The sequence below is a fragment of the Phodopus roborovskii genome, unplaced genomic scaffold, assembly GCF_943737965.1.
Source record: "Phodopus roborovskii unplaced genomic scaffold, PHOROB, whole genome shotgun sequence".
In the NCBI taxonomy this organism is placed as follows: domain Eukaryota; kingdom Metazoa; phylum Chordata; class Mammalia; order Rodentia; family Cricetidae; genus Phodopus; species Phodopus roborovskii.
Genome location: NW_026126470.1, coordinates 10,103,266 through 10,108,871, shown reverse-complemented (window position 1 = coordinate 10,108,871; position 5,606 = coordinate 10,103,266). Strand labels below are relative to the sequence as shown.

The 5,606-nt window shown below is 37.5% G+C and overlaps 1 pseudogene; it reads right to left on the bottom strand.

Annotated features, from left to right (window-relative positions):
• Positions 1 to 2,331: 2,331 nt before the first annotated feature.
• Positions 2,332 to 2,426, bottom strand: LOC127227580 (uncharacterized; annotated as a pseudogene).
• Positions 2,427 to 5,606: the final 3,180 nt, after the last annotated feature.

The following is a 5,606-nucleotide window of genomic DNA, read 5'->3' as shown; positions in this document are numbered from 1 at the left end:
TTCTCTCAAGCAGTTCTCTTGTTCTGCCTGTCTCATAACTCTCCACATTGACACTTAGTGCACTAGAAACACTGCTTCTCTCTCTCTCTCTCTCTCTCTCTCTCTCTCTCTCTCTCTCTCTCTCTCTCTGTGTGTGTGTGTGTGTGTGTGTGTATGTATGCGCGCGCACACGCACGAATGCATGTGGGTCTCTGTCATTTCAGGTATGTGTGGGTGAGTGTGTTTATACTAACAATTTGGCAATATTTGAGTAATTGTAGATTTTATACTATGTAGGAAAATTTTTCTACCAAACATCCAGTATTAAACAAATAAGGATAAATGTGCTATTATTTTGTTATATGGTTCCTCTGTGATTTATTTGGTGTGAGATTCCACAAATTCACTTTCTTTTTTCTTTTAACTTTTTAAAATTAATTTTTTATTTAAATTAAAAACAAGCTTCCTTTATATACCAATTCCAGCTCGTTCTACCTCCCATTTCCCCCGACCATTCTTCCATCCCACCCCCATCCACTCCTCAAGGAGGCTGAGGCCTCCCATGGGGAAATATCAAAGTCTTTTCTATCCTATGGACAGGACTGGAGCCTTATCCTTATATATAGACTGAGAGAATATCCCTCAGTAGGGAATGGGCTCCAAAACTCCATTCAGGCACCAGGGATAAATGCTGGTTTTATTGCTAGAGGCTCGATAGACTTCCCTAGCTTCCCCCAACTGACACATCAATCAGCAGACCTTGTTCAGTCTGGAGGCCATGAGTTCCTCCTTGCTCAGGTAAGCTCTTTCTGTGCCTTTCCCCAGCGTGGTCTTGACCCCTTTGCTCAATACTCCTCCCTCTCTGCAATTGGATTCAAAGAGTTTGGCTCAGTGCTTTGCTGTGAATCTCTGCTTCTGCTTCTGTCAGCTACTAGGTGAATGCTCTAGGATGGTTATTAGATATAGAGCAAAGTATTACCAGCCTACAATCCTCAACCCCAGAGAAGCTGGGAAACAAAGAGGACCCTAAGAGAGACATGGACTCTCCCTAAAAAGGGGAAAGGGACAAAATCTGCTGAGTAAACTAGGACATTGGGGAGGGGAGGGGGCTAGGAGAAAAAGAAGGGGGATAAGAGGAGGGGGAGCAGAACATGGGGAATAAGGAAAGTCCAGTTGGGGGAAGAACAGAGAAGGAGAGCAATGAAAGAGATACCTTAATAGAAGGGGCTGTAATGGGCTTAAGGAGGAACTCGGCACTAGGAAAATAGCCGAGAATCCACAAGAATGACCCCAAATAAGAATCTAAGCAGTAGTGGAGTCCTTCTTATATGCCCTTCCCCTATAATGAGACTGATGACTATATAGAGCCTTCCTCTAGAGCTGATGGAAGCAGAGATTCACAGCTAAGCACTGGGTCTCATTTCTTAGATCATTTGTATTTATTTATATTTTCACTTTAAAGTGATGTTTTTCTTTAATGCTGATTTATTTTGCTATCAGAAGATAGATGGATTTTTAATTTTTAATCCATTGAACTCTGCTTGTATGTTTTGATTAAAAAGTAAAATCAATTATTATTTAAAGTTATTTTTGACATGCATGCCCTGATTGCTGTTAGTTTTCTATTATTATTTTTGTCCTGTTGTTTATTTACACAGTTTTGTATTTCCTTTTCAAGTTAGTTGTTCTAGGATGTTCATATATATCCATTAGCTACTATCATTTTTCCTTGGTCTGTATAACATTATCCAATCATTTTCATGTAATTGTTGTTTTTATAAATCATTCTAGATCACCAAGATCAAGCAATCCAAGTACCATAAAAGAAGAAAAGCTTAATTTACCAAAGCAACTAGAAATTTTAATTTGCCTTGGGACAAATCACTTGTAATACTACAAAGACTCTAGAAGAGTGGTAGTGGTTCAAAGTCATCAAAATTGAATGATTGTGTCTTCAACAGAAGGTAAGTACTGAATTAGACAATCTGAAGTTTAATAATCAGGGAAATCAGCTTCTGATGTGGAGAGAAGAAAAAGACATAATCTCTCTGTGATTATTACTAGATCTGGAAAATATCATCATATAATTGACTGTGATTTTTGATCAGGTAAGTCACTGAAGGGTGAACAAAATCTGTATTCATATACACATAGTATGAGTAATATTGATTCTGTGTATTCACAGTATATTAGTGTTAGAATACCATATCTAACCCAAGGTTTACCTTAAATGCTACCCATATTTCCTGAATGAAAAAGGTTCCCCTTTTTACTAAAGGAACTATCTTAATATTCACTATTCTTAAAATACTCAAATTGTAATATAGTCTTACATACTTACTAGGTCTTTTTAGAAGATGATAGTATCTGCTTTTAAGATAGTGCCATGTGCAGGTGCTATGCTAATCTTCTCTGTGTCATTCCAATTTTAGTATATGTGATGTCAAAGGAAGAATGAGTTGGGGGGATAATAGAGGAGAACAAGAAAAGAGATACCTTAATAGAGGGAGCCATTATAGGTTTAAAGAAAAATCTGGCACTAGAGAAATGTCCACAGATCCACAAGGATGAATCCAACTAAGAATCTAAGCAATAGTGTAGAAGCTACCTTAAATGCCCTTCCCCTATAATGAGATTGATGACTACCTTAAATGCTATTCTAGAGCCTTCATCTAATAGCTAATGGAAGCATAAGCAGATACCCACAGCTAAACAATGAGCCATACTCCTAGAATGCAGTTGTAGTGAGGGAGGACACATGATTAAAGGGGTCAAGATCTGGCTAGAGAAACCCACAGAAATAGCTGACATGACCAAGTGAGAGCACAGGGACCCCACTTGTAAAGCTGGCAAACCAGCTTTGGACCAAACCAAGCCCTCTGTGGATGACAGTTGGAGGCAGGGGCAGTCTGTGGGTCCTCTGAAACCAGTATTTATCCCTAGTGCTCTGAAAGTGGAACCAGTATTTATCCCTAGTGCACAAATGAACTTTGGAAGCCTATTCCCCATGGAGGAATACTCTCTCAGCCAAGATACATGGAAAAGGATCTAGACCCTCCTATTGCGGTAAATAAGGATCAAGATAAACAAATAGGCCGAATAGATGTTTATTCAGGGAGAAATAACTTACAACCTAGACATATGAACACCAGGAAATTCAACCCGATCCTCTCCTGTCCGAGTCACGCCAGAAAGAGAGAGCACCTTCCTGGCCCCCTCCGACCTCCTTTCTCAGGTCACCTCCGCCCATCGCTCCACCCCCCAATGGGCGTGGTCAGTGCTACAAAAGGACTACCTCACTACACCCTCCCCCAAATGATGTGACAGGCTTTGATGATCTCCCATGGAAGACCTCAGCCTCTCTGGGGTGTGGATGGGGAGTGGAATAGGGGATTAAGTGAGGGGTATGGGAGGATCTGAGGGAGAGGGAACTGGGATTGATATGTAAAATAAGATTGGTTCTAAATTAACTAAATAAATTGAAAATAAAGATATTGCCATGCATTGAATTGTTTCAGATTATATGGGAACACTTACACTGCTTAACAATAGTTTTGTAATCTAATTCCTTCCTTACAGGTACGGATGAGCATCATACTTAAATCAAACTTTCTTTTTCTATGGATACAATAATTGGAACAGAATAACAAATTTTGAAATGTACCTATCTAACCTTGGCATTTTTTTGAAAAATTATTTTTATATTCATGGTATGATATTCAACAAGTAATATATAGATTATTGTGTTTCTAACTGAAGTTTTATATGGAATATTATTAAATCTATTGATTTGTGTGTTGTGTACATGACCTTAGTTCATGAATCTCAAGGACTTCAGTGTAGCAGAAGATATCTCCAAAAATATGCTATTTTAATATACTTATAAAGTTGAAGATAATCTTAAAAATCACATAATGACAATCAAAATAAAATAAAATGAACACAGTGCACATGTGCTCTACAGAACAGTTCTGAATATAACTTAAAAGAATTCATTAAACATTTGTCATAATTAGAATTTCTTCAAGGCTCATTACAAGAAGTAACAATGCATAACTATCCATATATTCTCACTATGCATTGAGTGCTCATTGAAATAGCAAACTGTAATGTGTGTGTGTGTGTGTGGATCTAATTAATAAAACAGAAGTTCTCTGCCATTCTCAGACTGTGTTGTTATCTTGCTTGTACAAATAAAGCCTGTCTGAGAATCAGAGAATGGAGCTTGCCTCTAGCTATCTATCAAGGTATGGATGTCTAAACAGACAAACAGGAAGTGAGGTAGCTGGGCATAAACAGGACATAAGCAGGAAATCACTTGTCTGCTGAGACACTAAAGAGGTAAAGTGAGCTGTGGCTTGCTCCTTCTCTCTGATCTCTCAGCAGTTCCTTCTACATTTGATTCCAGCTTTTTATTATCTAGACCAATTGAGAACTCCATGTACAACACAGTTACCTCCGAATGTGGTGAAGATTTACATATGTATCCCTGAAACTCTCAATTAGGTAGCCAAAATTAACTTTTTAAGGTCCTTCTACAGTCCTCTTAGAATTAGGGTCATATAGTCTACATTACACATTTTATTAACACTTTATTACATATTATTTTCTCAATAATCATTCCAAAGATTGTTTTTCTAAAAAACTCAAAGTCCTTTAATCCTTTAAAGATGTGGTATTCTTTTATTACCTTTGAAATACTTTTCTATGAATAATTATGTGAAAACATGAAGCTTCCATCATTTTATTTGTAAGATAGCCTTTGGAGTCAAAAGATGACTGGATGGAAAAAATGTTTTCTTCCTTCACTATATGACTTGTGTTTGGTAAATCACCTGATATTTCAGTACTGTCCCATCACTAATATGGGGGAAAAAATGGAACAGCTTCCTTAACTATTTTTCACAGATACTGTAGTAAGCACTTAGATGTGTATCTTCAATGGATTATTTTAAAAAGCTTGTGATGCCATTAAAGTGAACCAGATGGATTTTTAGGTACAATTAATCATCTAGAAGTAAAGCAAAAGCCAATTCAGAGAACAGAGTGGAAAAGGGACATTCTTGTTCACTATTAACAGTCATGTTAACTGTTCTATGGAAATCAGTAAAGATGTTCCTCAAAAACTAAAAATATCTCAGTTATAAGACCTAGCTACTCCACTCCAAAGAACTCTAGGCCAACTACAGAAATACTTCCTTATCCATGTTTGTTCCCCTGCTTTCACACTAATGAGAAAGAGGATTCAGCCAAGAGCAGTGGATTAATGGATAATTAATGAGTGGTACATATACACAATGGGCTTTTATTTTCATGCAAAGAAAAGTGGGAGGAGAAAGGAGCTCATTACAGTCTGAGGAGCAGTGCAGACTGGAGATATAAACTGAGGACAGGATAGCCCCTGCGATCTGAAAATGGGTGGAGGTGAGAACCCTCTAGCCACTTTGCTTCTCTGATCTTCAGCTTTATCTCCCCCCACCAAAACAATTCTAAAGTTCACAGGTTAATTTACAATTGCTTAATTAATCTGAATGCAGAAAAATAAGGTACTTGTTCTATCTCATATGTAGATTCTCTTTTCTCTGTATCTTTCATTTGGAATACATATAGAAATCATAAGAATAGGC